This window comes from Zonotrichia albicollis, chromosome 3 (assembly GCF_047830755.1).
Source record: "Zonotrichia albicollis isolate bZonAlb1 chromosome 3, bZonAlb1.hap1, whole genome shotgun sequence".
Taxonomy (NCBI): Eukaryota; Metazoa; Chordata; class Aves; order Passeriformes; family Passerellidae; genus Zonotrichia; species Zonotrichia albicollis.
The window spans coordinates 7,912,154-7,928,367 of record NC_133821.1 but is presented as its reverse complement, the minus strand read 5'-3'; positions in this window follow the sequence as shown (position 1 = coordinate 7,928,367).

The following is a 16,214-nucleotide window of genomic DNA, read 5'->3' as shown; positions in this document are numbered from 1 at the left end:
TGATTCTTTTAAAACTTGAGAAAACAACGAGCCAGAGCACTTTCAGTTGTCCTGAATTAAATATATTCAAATCTTCATTATCTGATTGCCGTATGTATTTTTATATTTATTATTTTTGAGGGGAAAAAAGTATTTTTATATATCTATTAGAGTATGTATTAAGGTTCTTGTAGTTAATGAAATATTTAAAGGGGTTTGCAGTGTAGCTCCAATACTTACCTTCCAGGCATGCTTTTTCACAACTAAGTTTAATTTTAGCAGGATATATATATATATATATAGTTGTGAAATAGCATAAATATATATACATATAGGTATAGATATATATATCAGTTTATGCTATTTCACAACTAGTTTAATTTTAGTAGTATAAGTTGAGAGACTCCTATACTGGCAAAACTGAGACAATACTGATTTGGTTTTTTTCCCCTTTTTGTTCTTTATACTTGGCTGCAGTTGAAAGCACTTATTTAGATTTATACCCAGTGGCATTAGGCATAAATTTGATAATTATATTTACTCTTCACTGGAATGATAACAAAGGGACGAGGAAATACACAATAAAATAAGAACTCTAAAGTGTTTTATTCGAGCTATGTATCTACTGAGATTACATTATTCCAATAAACCACTGTTATATCAATTAAATTATGTTCCCTCTAATCACCATTAAAGAAGCAAGGCAATACTCATGGCATATCTGTAAGGTACTTTTTGAGTTGTAGTTGGAAGCAATGGCCATCATAATCTTCCACAGATATATAGATCACCAAGGAACAAGAACCACTATCCTATTTTTTATTTTAACACAGTCAATTCCATGTCAATATTATCTAGTGCTGTAAGCACTGATACTACAAATGACCTTCTCAATCTAGCCTTGGAAATCAGACCTGGATGAGAGACCCAAGAGAGGCAATAATAAGATGGCAAAGCCACCATGTGGTACAGAGAGACTGGCTCTGCCCAGTGTGCTTTGAACCAACAACTTGAGTCACCAGACTATGCTGATATTTTTTAAACTGCTGGCTGTACTTATATAAAAAGTCTGTTTCTAAAAGGTCAGATAATCTGGTAAGTGTAAGGCCAAATTATAACCAATATTATTCTTTGCAGCAGGATGGCAAGATATAAAGGCCATACTTAGAGGCAGCCTTACAAGGGAGCCTGTGGTAAGGTTCAGAAATCCAACATTGGACTCGAGAAGCTGTAGGAGACTTTGTGGCCCTGGATCAAGAGAGGCTCAGCTGTGGCAAATGCTCTGCACAGAGGGTGGGACGGCAGCTGGCCAAGGGGCCTCAGGGGCCAGCTGGGAAGGCATAGCAAAAAGGGCAAGATTAGTTCCAGTGGTGCTGGACAGGAACCTGAACACTTGCACAGGCATCTTTGGGCCAGTCCCACTGCTTAGCCACGAGTCTGGGCATGGTGAGCTTCTGATGGCTTGTAAATCCCTCTTCTCACACCTGCTGTTGGGTTTTTGGACCTTAGACACACCTGTACCTGGACATGATTCATTGTGTGAGAAGCCTGGCAGCTCTGTAAAACATGCAGAAAGCCTTGCTGTTTGTTGGCCTCTCTGCTGCCCTGTCTCCAGATGCCTCTTGTACCGTTGCTGCAGCCAAGGCAGGATTACTCAAGCAGGCATCCAGAAGTGCCCCCTTAGAGCTGGCACCAGACCTTCCCTTGGGTGTGCTGGCAACTTCCCCCAGAGAGAGGGAAAAGAAAGTTCAGTCTGTGATTTCACTGTCTAGCAAACAGGCCCATCTATTTCCTCAGCAAGTGCTTAAGGAGGGTCTGACTTACAGCATCAGATGGCTGCCTTCTGCATTATCTCTGAAGTAAAGTAATGGTGTTCCCTGCATCATGCTGTCCTCCAAGAGGAGAAGTTATCAATAACTGTTTAATGGGAAGATTTTTTTCTATTTTATTAGACTTTTTAAATGTTTAATACATCTCTACTGCATTTTTCTTTCCTTACATTGTCCTTGGTCAATAAAAATAAGTTATGAAGCATGGGGACATGATAGCAGGTGGCATGATGAATTACCTCTTTAAGAAGTGATGTTCTTTTCCACTATGGATGTAATGTTCTTCCCAGGTAGTCATAAGAGGGCTCTTCTGTAGGAGCTCTTAGTCATTTTGGAAAGAGAATTAAACTTTCTGTGTACTTTGAAAAGGTTTTAGAAGACTTATGTATAGCCGAGTTCTAATGAAACTCCTCCCTTTATTTGTGAGTAATGAAGTAAATAGAATCAGGTTTGCATTTTTATAGCGAACTAGTTATGTTGCTAACACTTCCAAGCAAGTCATCATCAAGTTATGTCATAACACAACATAATACTGTAATTCCAATCATACCCAGCCTGCAGAACTAAGCAAAATTCAAACTGGAAACCTTTTTAAAAATGTCATTCAACTAACAGCATTCCCTGCCAGGTAAAGGCTTTCCACTTGTAAAGGCTCTGAGATAATAGACTTGGAATTGAGTATCTCAGTACCTTCAGCTTAAGTGTGGAGTTAAGGTGGAGAGCCTTAGCTGCTCCTTCACGCAGTTTTCCGTAAGGAAGAGTCTGGGAGACATAGCTCACTGTCCAAGTGGCTTCATGCCTCAAAGCAGCCTGACCACAGAGATTTTTCCTTCTGGAAACTGGCTCTTCCCATCCTGAGCTCATTTCAAACACTATTATCTATAAGTACCCAGTGTAGGATTTGGCTGTAACAAAAATACACAAATCCCAGTCAGTGGCTGCTGCTGGAGGAGGTGTTTAAATTCACTTAGTGAGTACTTTTTTTGTGTTTAGGTTTGTAGATGGCCTTCTCTGGTTTCTGTATGTGGCCAGAGTCACTCTGCTCAGGGCACTTTCCACAGCCCTGGCTGGGCTGGACCACAGCAGAACCAGGATTTGGCTCAGGGCCTTCTGCTCTTGCCCTCAAACTTAGAGCCCTGCAAAAATTTCATCTGATGTCAAATGCAAGAACAAGAGAAGGCTCTAAGAATTGTCTGGGACAAAAGGGTGCAGAAACACAGAAAGCCCAGTGTTCAGAGCACTCAGTGTGGGAAAGACCTGCATTTTTTCAAGATTGTCTCCACTTTGCAGCTAATATAGTTTAATGCCAAGTTACAGAATGAAATCAGGAAGATAGCACTAAAGCTGGACTGTGTCAAAGCCACTGCCCCATGGCATCCCTGCCTCATCCAGGTGTGTCCCACAGACGCTGGGATGTCCAGGTTAGGGTTAGGGTGTGCAGAAGCTGGCAAATAGGGCACAGTAAGTGCTTGTATGACAAAAAGGAAATTCAGATTTGGATTGTTCTAGACCTCCAGCTGCTTGGATGGGTGCTTTAACCATGAGGCTGTTGGGGATGTGGCTGAATCATGGCTCTGTGAGACGAGCTGCTTCACTGGGCTGATGTTTGTTGGCATCGCTGCAGAGCTGCAGTTTGGTTCATCCCCCGAGTAAGGTGTCTGCTCAGGAGTGAGAATGTGAAGTTAAAAATACACAGTGTAAACCTAAAAGCTGTTCAAAGCATTATGTAACTGTGGAAGATATCAACTGTGAAAGTGAAAAAGTTACATTATAGTCATGCAAATAAAGCAGGTACTTTCTATCACAAATGTTTAAAGACTTCAGGAGTGGAGATTATTTCTGTTTCTGATACTGTCTTGCTGAAGTTCTGAGCTGTCATCAGCCTCCTACTAAATGTTGCTGGAAAAAGGAAGGAAACCTTTAATTCCCAGCCTAAGCTTTCATGTCAAATATTTCAGTAGTTACATAAAGTTTTCAATAGTTGTTAGATTTACACCTTTTATTTTTAACTATACACTCTCACTGATCATTTTGCTTTTTCACCTTCTTCTGGCTCACCCTTCATCTGTTCCCAGAAGCCTTCTGCCTCAGTCCTTACCAGTCAAGCCACTTGCACAAGCACTGTCATTAACAATGGATAAAGATCCTTTAAATAAATTATTATCTTTACTTTGAAAGATCCAGATGACCAGATGTGCTAATGCAAGAGATCTGTTTGCCTGGGGGAGCCTGTGTTCTTGTTAAAACCATGTTTGGCCTGGCTTAGAGTCACACCAAATGCAGTTGACACACACACAAATGCCATTTACCTCTTGTTTCATCCACTGTAGCTCTGTGTTCTGAGGGTGCATCTACAGAATTGTGTCAGATTAACTGCAGGTGGAAAATCTGTGTAACATCAGTCACTGAGCCCCAGCAGTGAACTGAACCAAGGTGAGCCCTGGTGGGGAGGCTTGTCATAAAAAGCTTATGAAATTTAAGAAATGCCACCCAAATATTTATCAAAACACCTCCTCTTCAAACCAAACTTTTTGTCCGGAGGTATTCAAAGAGAGAAAAATCGTGCAGCATGCCAAGCTCCATGTAAATACAGAAGAGCGACACGGCACATGGATAATTCTGCCCATATCTGGTTCCACTGAAGTGCAGCTGGAGTATGGAAAAATCATTGCAAATATCTGTTCTTGCATGTGCTTGCACTAGTTTAGTTGTAGACTTACAAGGGGTTGTCAGTAATACTGAGATGTGGGGCTGAATTCCACCACAAACTCCATATTTCTGATCTGAACAGCTGAACTCAATAATCATAAAGGTCTTTTCCAACCTAAATATTCCAATGGCTGTATGAATCGTGGTCATCAATACAAAGAGAACTCAACCCTGTAAACAGCTTCCCCACATGATTAACTATCTCCATCATGATCACTGTTCTTACATTCTGCTTCAGACACAAAGCTTTGCAGAGAGCCACAGATAGCAAGGATGCAGTTATATTTAATCCAGAGGTATAAAAATAGGAAGTGAGCATTCACTTCATTATGTTTCTAATGAATTATAAAATGTATATCATCAAAATAAATATTCTTAAAATTGCTTCCTAATGAATCACTTACACAATGTGCCTACTCAGTTGTGTCAATGATTAATTACATTCTTGCCTCCTTCCTGGAATACAAATGCTTTTGTTAAAGCCATCCAACGTCAGTAAGACAACAGACTCATTCTTATGGTCATTCATTTGGTTGTGGATTGATAGAGTATTCCTTTCAGCATCTTTAGAGTGCATCTGAACAGCTGCAAGTGGCTGTGACACAAATGAAAGTTCATGTCACCTTAAGCAGAATGAGATGAAAGACAGTCTATTCATCCAGTCTCAGCTTATCAGTGCACAGTCATTAAATACTAATATTATCTGGAGCACTGTGATAAATACAGAGCGTACCGTGCCAGCTGCGAGCGTCATCAGATGAGAGCCTTTTTACAACATTCTGATGCACAGAGGTGAATTATTCCAGATTATTAAACATTTCATTAGCTCTCAGCTTCGAGATACAGCTTTAGAAGTGGTCAATCTCACAGAAAAAATCATTATCACGGAATGCAATACTTACAAATTGGTATTTGTGAAGTTCAGCAACTGCCAGTATGAAAGAGCCTCTGAAACCTTTGTGTACGTGAGTGACATCGTTCTGCAAGGCTGAAAAGCAGTTGCTTATTTGCATAATGGCATTCACATCATTGTTGAAAGATTAGGATTCATTTAATGAAAGTGGTCATGGGCAGAGAAAAATGCTTTTGTACTGAATTTAAATAAGCCACTCCTGAACTTAGGTATTCCTCTTTGGCTTCCTAGCACAAGTCACATGGAAAACCTTGACTGCCAGCTGTCCTTGACACTGATGGCCTTCATGTCAGTGAAGATAGTTCATAATGTTCTGTCTATGCCCAAATACTTAGATGTCAGGAAGCAGGATACTTTTATCTAGTAACTCAACATCTGCAATTACATGGAAAGAAAGGAGCACTGGAGAATTCATTTAGTGAGGTCTGTCTTGCACAGTGCAAAGTGACCAATTTACAATGACAGCAAATGAGGAAGGGTGGTATTAAAAGGAATATACCACATGTGGCTGTGGAGTGCAATACTTTCAAGGTGCATGGTTTAGCTAAAATTGATGAAAGTGAAACGAAAATCCAAAATACAATTAGGTGAATTTGAATAATACGCAGACATAAAGAATCCATGTTTCATGTACTCTATGTATGAAAAACATTTGATTCAAATGAAATTTTAGTGACAAATTGCTCAGAGTTACCTTGTGCATAGGCTGCAGCAAAACAAAACTGATAACTTACAGAAGAAGAAAGCAAAGATTTTTAAAATGTGAGGATTTTGTAAATACTCTGGATGATAAAGAAAAGGCAGAGTGCCTGAACCACAGCTGACTGCATTTGATAGTGCTCTTTTTCTTCAAAGTGCAACAATTACATGTAGGGAAAATGACATTTAAAAGAAAAAACCGCAGCAAAGAAGAATACAATTTCCTTCACCTATTAACATTCCTCTTTCTTGGTTCAATCCTACCTTTGTTTTTGCACATGAATCTCACAAATTTAGTTAGCAGCCCTCTGGATGACCCCTCTCCAGATCCATTATGGAGAAGGAGACTTGCTGAGCTCAGGGGAGTTTAGGGTTAGCTCTGGAAAAGGAAGGATTTGGGGTGGGTGCTGCTGCTGAAAAGCACAGGTGGCAGAGCCATGTCCTGTTTGCACTGACGTGTCCCTTTCAGCAGTGAGGTCCCGGGCAAGGCAGGCTCTCACCATGGGGGTGGCAGGACAGTGGTGCCCCCCAGGCCTGTGCATGGTGGGGAGCAAATCCTGCAGCGTGTGTGGCAGGGAGGGAGGGAAGGCCAGGTAAAGGCTCTGTCCTTGCAGTCGGCTGGGGCTGTCCTGTCTGGGCAGAGCTGCCCAGTGCCTCCCTGCTGTGCATGGAGCCATGAGAGGGAGGGCAGAGGTGCTGAATGCAGGGGAGCAGCCTTCTCCTGGTGCCACACCCTGACCTGGTACCATCTCCCCCGTTTGCTGGGCAGAGAAGCCCTGGCAAGAGCTACTCAGCTATTTCTAGCAAAATCTGTTTTTCCCTGATACTGCCAGGAAGTGCCTGGCTAGCCGGGCTCATTAGCCTGAAGTAGCATCTGTGACCAGCTTCCTGACACATGAATTTGCTCGTGCCTTCCTCATTCATTCAGGTACGGATGAGGAAAGATGGAAGCACTGGGGAGCCAGCCCGTTGTCTGCGTGGGGTGGCATCAGGACAGCTGCTGTTTCCTCAGAAAAGCTCACCCGGGGCTTCTGTGGCATCAGAGAGCATCTGGCTCCTGGACCATTCCCACAGATCACTGCCCCCTCCTCAGCTCCAGATGCTCGCCCAGACTCTGCCCAAGTGCAGGACCAGACTGGCCACAGGAAGCAGCCAGAGGCAATTACTGGGTTAATGATCTCTGTTGTGACTACAGGAGCAGATTTCTGTGCCATGGAAATCAGCAGGAAGGTACAAGTGCAACAGGATATGAAAATTAGTGAGTAGTGGTATGCCAAGGCTCGGGGACTTTTCCTCAAACAGGAAGGTGCTGCTGTTTTCACTGAGCAGCATGGCCATGAACACCTCTGCTGGCTGTGTATTAGCTGTACAAATACATTACTGAGACAGCCCAGTGGGGGAGAAAATGGGTGCACTAAAGGGGGATGGAGCTCAGAATATATATACTCATATCAGGCACACACATATATATATACTCATACCAGCACACATACATATATATATACACTCATACCAGGCACACATACTCAGGCTTAGATAAGAAAATGGATAACAATTGAAATTCAATTAGGGACTTCATGGCTTATTTTTTCTGGAAAGTATCATCCACTTCAACATATTCCTTTATCATGTACTCCCTTAATAAGGATATTGTCTTTCAATTGAGTTAACTCTCCTTGTTGCTTAATTACTTTAAAAGAGGATCTCAATTATTCTTTTCATGATCAGTTGTCAGACATGTTTACCTGCACTTATTTATAGCAACTGAGAAATTTTTTTCTTTAGTTTTTTCTGGCATTAACTTTACAATTTGCAATGTATGCTTTGGCTAAATACATTCAGCCAAAAGAGTAACACAGACAGATGTAATTGCAGACATATAGGCTAAAATGTGGCTTCATTGGAATTGCTCTCAAAAAGTGAAGCTGTTCAGAAGTATTTATCAAAATGGCAACTGAATTGTGTCCTGAAGGCTGGAAATTTGGGAAGGTCATTCTGCTTACTAATGTGGATTTTCTGCCATAATGCCAACAATCTGTGTATCACTGCACACACAAAATTAATAAATGCTACTAAAACCTGCACTGTGCTTTTCTGCTACATGCACAGAAAACCATATCTGTAAGAGTATCTGGGCATGGATGACATGCTCAAATACTGCAGTAGTTGGCTGCATATGGAAATCAAGGGGGAATAAAGAAAAAATACTGTGCTATTCTTTCTTTTTCCTGCTTCAGAGCTTTACTTTCTGAAGTAAACATGTGTGGACAGATACATATCAGAGATTTATCCAAGTTAATTTTCAAATCCCAGCCCTCTGAGCATGCTAATTTACTGTGCTATGCTATTTCTGTGCAACAGCTGTAAAGCAGATGTACCTGGTTTGTGCAAAGCCAGCTCAGAGCTGTCTGTGCTTGCTTAGTCCTGCAGGCACATGGATGCACTACAAACCATGTCCAGCAGTTTGCAAGAAGCAAGATGGAACCTAGGGAGTTAATATTTTACTCTTTTTTTGGTTATTATTTGCACTGGTTACAAAGCATTGCACAGGAAAACATAAGAAGCGGAAACACAATTTACTGTACTGCATTTTACCAAATGGGCTGTGGAGTAAAGCAACAACAAACTAAAAAACAGCCTTGAGAGACTGATATGGCTGCAGAGCTCCAAAACATTTCCCAGTGTGCTGATCAGCTCATGTCTATCATTAAACAATACTGTGGCACTAACTGTAATACAATGAATAACACAAGATTCAGCTTGAGCAGTGTGAGAATCTCATCCTGCTGCAAATTGCTAGGAAGGGAAGAGAAAGGAAGGGAAAAGCAAACTAATGTGAAAAACATGCAAAGCACAAACATTAGGCTGGATTTAGAGAGCTGCGAGTTGTTTTACGAGCATTATAAACAGGATATTTTGTCATTTAAATGATGATATTGAGATCTCAGCTAGCTTACGTTATAACCCAAGCATCAGCATTAAAATGAAGCTCAATAAGTGGCTGAGAACATTTGCAGATAATCTTGTCTCAGTCTTTACCCTCCTCAAGGGCTGCATCCCAGTGATCAGCAGGAAGGAATTGCTCTGCTCAGCTCCATGGCCTGCAGCTCCGTGCCTGGGGAGCTCTCCTGCTAACACACCCTGCAGGCTTTGTGCTCTCTGTGTCACATCCTGAAATAACGGGATCGCCTTCTACACTAGATTTCATCCTGATCTTTTACACAGAGATAATAATTTAATGCCTCATGCATGAGTTTCGATATCCCTTCCTATACGAGTGGAAAACAAGCAGAAGAACTTCAGTTGTGGTTGCCAAACCTTCTTTGGAATCTTGCTGACTTCTTGATGTGGGTGACTTGCTCTGGAAATGAGTTCTGGATAACAAGTCATGTAGAAAATCATCTGTTTCCTCAGTGATGGATTCCCTGCATTGTCATTTCACCAAAGAAATTTTCTTGGCTGGAATAACAGCAATCCCTTTTGCTAGAGAATATTTGTTACAGCTTTTATAGATGAACATCACCTTCTCAGACCTTCCGTTCTTTGAAAATGTCAACAACAATTGAATAAGAAAAGGCTGGCTGTGCTGTCTACTGTAATTTCCAAAGGCTTTCAGCAAGGACTTTCACCAGAAGCTTTTAAGGAAGCAAAGCAGCTGTGGGGCTAAAGGGAAAGTTCATGTGTGAATAAATAATTTATTAGAAGAAAGAAACCAAAGGGTGAGAGGAAATGGTCATTCTTCATGGCAAAGTGAGATTGTAAGGGGAATCCTGCAAGAAATTCTTACTGGCACTTGTGCTTTTCAACACTGTCATACAGGACATGGAAGCAGGATGAGGAGCAGGATTTGCTGAGAATATGAAGTTAATAATTTATTCTGAACAGCAAAGATGATTATGCAGACTTGCAGAAGGAGCCTGCTGGATTGAGTGGGCAATAAAATGACAGATGAAATTTCATGTAGACAAATATGAGGGTGGGGGAAAACCAATCCTGTTTTCAAATATAAAAAGATGGGTTGACTGCTTCCCTCAACAGCAAAAGTTCTGGGCTATGAGAGATAATGCCACTAAAACTATTCATGCTTGTTATCAGTATGCAATCTAAGGAAAAGCAAGTATTAACACCTGACAGAAAAGAAAGAAAGAGAAAACGACATCATCATCATGCCATTTTATATGTCCATGATTTCTCATTCCTTCTATTCTGCATGCAGTTCTGATCTTTCTTCCTCAAAAAGGTGTAGAGATGCTGAAAAAGCTTCAGAAAAAACCAACAAGGATGATCAAAAGTAAGAAACTGCTTCTGTATGAGGAACAACAAGAGGAAGGGAGCAAAACAGTCCAAAAAAGAGTCAATGAAATAGCACAGAAGGCAGCTAGCTCAGAAGTTAATGAAGTCATGAAAAGCATTGAAAGAGAGGATCAACAGAACACTCCTGGTAGAGGAATGGGGCACTGGCAGATGGAGGTAGTGGGAACCAGGTTCAGCTGACAACACCAGAGGCAGTTCCAGCCTCAGGGTGTCCCTGGCTGTGAGCTCCTGTTCACAGATATGGATGTCCAAAGTTTGACTTAAGGGGCACAGGACAAATTCATGGAAAAGAGCTTTTCTGAAGATTATAGCATGTTGTGAGTCACCTGCAGTGACTGCTGGAGACAAGGCACCACCTTAAGAACCCTTCTGGTCTTATGTTGCAGTCAGCAGCTTTAAATGCTGAAAAAACAAAAAAGAAAAACAGAATTTTTTTTTTTTTTTTGCCTAGGAGAAGTGATTCCTGATCTGAAATTTGGAAACAGAAACCTACAGTGAAAAGCCAAATGCTGTTTGACCCTTAACATTTGAGCCTGCTGTTGCACCCTTCCAACTTATTTTCCTTCCTTGCCTGAACCAGATGTGAGCATGCATGGTGAATCCCTTATTTGAGTAAAAGCCATTTTTGTGGCCACTGTGGTCCCCCGAACTTGTTTCCACCACTTGACTGCAGTACAATGCAATGTTACTAAAAGCATTCAGTTTTTCAATAAAGGTGGGATTCCTTTGGCCAAAGCCACATTAAACATGACACTGAATCTGCCTGGGAGCTCTCAAAATAACCGCTATCACTTCAGCACTCCTGCCCAGCTCAGTGCACAGTGCTACCTATCCTTAAGAAATTAGCCAAGAAAATACAATTGTGTAAAAACTACTGAGCATGATTTCAAGCTGCACAGGAAAACAGATAACACCATGAATAGCCATGAATTGGAGTAAAGCCATGCTTTTACTTAGAATTAAAGGCAAGCTAAGGCTAACCATGAATTGGATAGACTGAGTGCTGGGCTGTGTTTAACATTGTGTTTTAGCTGCCATTTGTTGGCCCACTGCATTTCCTTTGTGAAGGGGAAGCTTTGGTCTGATCAATTCCTTTGCTGCCGACGATGGACGAGGGATTTTATGGAGCATCCCCAGGGTACAGAGAGCCCTGCTGGGCTCTTTGCCTTCCTCCCAGAGGTTTCCTGTGGAAGGGTACAGTGTAATTCTTTGGTTTTAGCAGTTAATTTACATCTGCTGCTGTCTCTCATTTGTTATTCCTACTCCCCACGCCTGAGACTGTCATACTTTGTCCTTGGCATAATGGGTTTCAGTGAGTGTGTGTGAAGTCATGAAGAGGATTATTAGCTTCTAATTATGACAAGTGGGAGCAAATGAAGACTTAAAGGAAAGATATCAGTTCTCTGAGAAGAATACTAGAATGAAATTAAATCAGATAAGAAATTACAGAAATTTGGAATAGGAGATAGAGACAAAATTGTTTATAATTAGCTTGTTGGGTTTTTTTTCTGTATAGACTACATGTACTTTGCACTATTTATTAAATAGACTAATGACTCCTCTGTGAAACAATCTCTTTGAAAGCAGTCAGAAAGCCTTTTTGGGATCACTGCTGTATATAGCGTGCTGGGAATCCTGGCATGCTGCCTGGGAAGCTGCCCTCACCCATGTTACACCTGGGATGGGGCAGGTGTCCTCTCTGGTACCACGTCCCAGGTGTGTTTTCCTGCAAGGGTTTGTGTGTCATGCTTGTAAGACACAGCTGATTAGGTATGGGCTAAACTCAGAACCTGCATTTGCATGTCCAAAAGATGACATTTAAGAAATTTGGGCATTTAAATCTAGATGTTTGTATGATAGAATTGGAAATAATCCAAGTGAAGATTTCCAGTCTATCTAGGCATTGCACCTGGGAGGTCTGCAGAGAGAAATCTTGGTGCCCAAATCCCTTTTGTGGATCTCTGAGGCACATCAAAGCAGGTGTGGAGTACACACAGCTTTTAACCAGGTGTAGGATGAGATCTCTAGTTCTGATCCAGTGAAATATATTTTCTCTATTCAGCAGATGAATGCAGAAAACTTGAGTTCAAAAACTCGAGCCACTTACCCACTTGGAAGCCAATATATAGCAACTTCAGTTTTCAGGTCTTCAAAGCATTCGTGGATGGTTTGTACTGAAAAAGGGGTGTATGGAATAAACTCTGACAGCAGAGCAGCATCTGAATAGTTGAACTAAGCTGCTAATCTTTGAAGTAACTCCTAAACCACCATGAAGTCCATACTCACTCCAGTAAGCAGAAAGCTTTGTCCTACAAAGCTTCAGATTCTGAGACCTTGCCCTTGGAAAGAGTTAAGTTGGTATCCCACTTTAATTCATTGTCATCTCGGGAGAAAAACCATTTGAAAATAACAAAATGCCACCTGATAATGACTGTATTCATGTTTCTAGTTGCTGGACAGTTTCTATTTTTGAATTTGAGTGAGTATAAATTCTGTATTTGTGGCAGCACAGTAGTACCAAAGCATATTTAAACACTTGGATTGTAAAGTTATGAGTGATCTCCTCAGAACAGGATATTGGTGTCAGAGATGTGGCTGGGCATCCTCTTTCTGCCCTGCTCTGCCAGAGAAGGTAAAAATAACTCAAGCTTTTTTTGGAGGGTGGCTAGTTCTTGGGTGAGTCAAGACTTTCCTTCAGAGGTGTATCAGCCTTACTGTCCGTGCTGTGGACATGTAGTGCACTTGTGTGAGCTCAGATAAGGCTCCCATTACGGTCCTGATGGAAGAAGGTTGTTCAGTCTGGGATCCCCAAGGGCTGTCTGTGATGTCTCAGCAGGGCTGGCACACACCTCCCAAGGCCTGGGGAACCTGTCCCCTTTGGAAGAGCCCCTGGAGGCCGAGGGAATGCTCAGGAGCATCTCAAGTGTCACCAGACATGTGTGGGCAGCTGAACTGCTCTGCTGGTGACACACCACTGATCAGGCACCTCTCAGCAATCACACATGAGCTCATCTGGCACAAGGGCCATGCCAGACTTAACAGTTTACTTTTCTAATGATCTTTTAAAGATGTGTATTTGTGGAGTTTTTTGTTGTTTTCTCTTTTTCTTTTTTTTTTTTTTTGTGCATCACAGAACTACAAGGCACACACACTTGCCAGCTGAATTACATTTTAACAGGGTTCCCTAGCAGACTTTATGAAGTCTCCATTCTCTGAGTTGTTTATCCATAATCCTACCTTTAACTATTCCCATTCCCTCTGTTCTATTTATGAAAGAAAGTGTGCTGAAAACACTCTGGAGAAGTGTGAATCACTGCAGCTTGCTTGAATTTAATGAAGTTAAAAGAATTTTTATTAGGGAAGGATTTTGCCTTTTCATCTTCAGTTGTCATGGGTTTCTCCAGCTATCTCTGCTGTAAAACCCGAGGGGTGCAAACCTATATGATGAAATAGCATTGTGTAGTTCATTCAGATGGTTATGATTTATCTGCTCATTATAAATCACAGATTTCTGTCCAGAATTGATTATATTTAAAGATTTTGAGAGAAAGAAATTCTTTGTGATATTTTGATTAATTCTACTGTGATATGAAAGTGATCATGTGTCTTCCATAGAACACACTCCCATATTAGATGAAATAAAGACTTGGAGGGCAGTAATGGATGTGTGGTCCAAGAGTAACTGTACTGAAGTGGAAAAATATTCTTTGTGTAACAGAGGCATCACAGCCTTTAAGACATCATTTATCTGGGTACGTAAAATTGAAGAAAACTTTTTTCCTTTCAGCATAATGGAATCTTGTCAGGAATTATGAAACACAATTTTTCTTTTTCAGGTTTTAACACATTGCTAAACAATTGGAATTTTTTGCTTTTGACAGAGACAATAGGTAATAATTCACTGTGCATGAAAATAATACCAAGATTGGACAAATCTGCAAAAGACATTGTTAACAGAGCTGACAAGAGCCGTTAATCTTTTTTTTTTTCTTTTTGTAGCTGGCAAACTAAAATATATTTTCCATTTCCCTCTGAAGATGTGTCTATGAGATTCATTGTAGCACTATGATAAGTGGGCAAGAAGAAACTAAAAATGAGATGGTATAACCTGAATTGTCTGAAGGGCTTAAGAGAAACCTTCCAGTGAGCTCCTCATACCTTTCTCTTGAGCACCTTTAAACTGAGCTCAGTGCACATGTGGCTCCCAGCAAAGTTACTGGGAAACACAGCAGGAACAGCATCCCACAGTCCCCTTTACTGCTGGAATCATTCCTGCCTCTCCCTGCACGCTCACGGCACCTGGAGCATCCCCAGAGCAGCCCCTGACGGGAGGGAAGGGAAGGGAAGGGAAGGGAAGGGAAGGGAAGGGAAGGGAAGGGAAGGGAAGGGAAGGGAAGGGAAGGGAAGGGAAGGGAAGGGAAGGGAAGGGAAGGGAAGGGAAGGGAAGGGAAGGGAAGGGAAGGGAAGGGAAGGGAAGGGAAGGGGACTCAGCTGCCCTGGGGACGCTGGTGGCTCCTGCCCCGCTCCTGCTGTGTCACTGTGGGCCAGGCTTCGCTTCCTGAACAATGGAAACCATGAAGGAGGCTGAAGCCCACAATTTCTCACTACTGTTTCAGACTTGCCCTCGAGGATCAGAGTTTTCCCCGCTGCCTCTGAGACTGTCAGAGAAAGAGAAACCAAAGCACACAGAAAGGGGAAAAGAAGAAAGCCCTTTCACTGGGCAGAAGCATTTAAAGATGAGACTTAAAACATGGCAAAATCTTGCACGCAAATATGGATTTAGGAATACTAGAATGTAACTGCTACAAATCCAACTGAGGACACATGGGAAAGTCTCTCCATCCAGCAGAACTGTCACTGCAGTTAAAGTAATAACCAAGAGGTCATTGATTTTGAATCAAGGCTGAGAAATAATCCCCCAAGTGCTGTTTATAACTGGCAAGGATTTGGCAGGAGGCACTGATTAATGCTATTGTGCTCTAGCTCCTGTTGAGAGCTTACATGTTTTCAGCAACAATCTGGCAGGAAAAACCAGAGGAGCAGCAGCAGACCCGTTCTTTGAAGAAACCTTATAAAAGTAAAGGTGGAACCACACTAAAAATCTCTCCTGGGCATATAAATACTTTGGAGTAATGTAGGATTATTTAGAGCATGAAGGACAGTGAACAACAATATGCTCAAACAGGACTCCATATTTTAGGACCACATAGTGATGTGTTCATGACACATTCAGTGAATTGTTGGCAAAGAGTCTCACAAAATGTTGGTAAAATCAAGTAATTTCATTTTCTAATTTCCTCCCTTTTGTAATAGATGTGCTTTTTTGCCTTTTTGCTTTTTTTTTTTTCCTGGACAAAGGACAATTTTTCTACAATTAAATAAGAATTTTAGGACATGTGTTTCAGTAAGTAAAAAAACCAAACAGCAAGACATTGAACTCATTATATGTGAGTTTGACCAGAAAACTGAAAGGGACATTTGCACAAATAGCAGAGGTGGAAAATGGCAGTGAAAAGGCAGAGACTGCTGGCATCAATGTCAGTATCTACAGCAGAGTCAGTTAAGTTAGAAGAGAGAAGAAAAAAGAATGAAAGTATCTCAGCTTAATTGCCAGTTGTCAAGCCAGCTTGAAATTGTGTGAATAGAGCAAAGGATGTGTAGGTATTTAAAGGCATTTCTAGTAACGAGCTGGCACCAGAAGTTTGGTTTTGTTTCCATTAGGAAGCAAAGAGCTCAGGAAACTCCTTGATAGCCCTTGCATTAATCCAAGT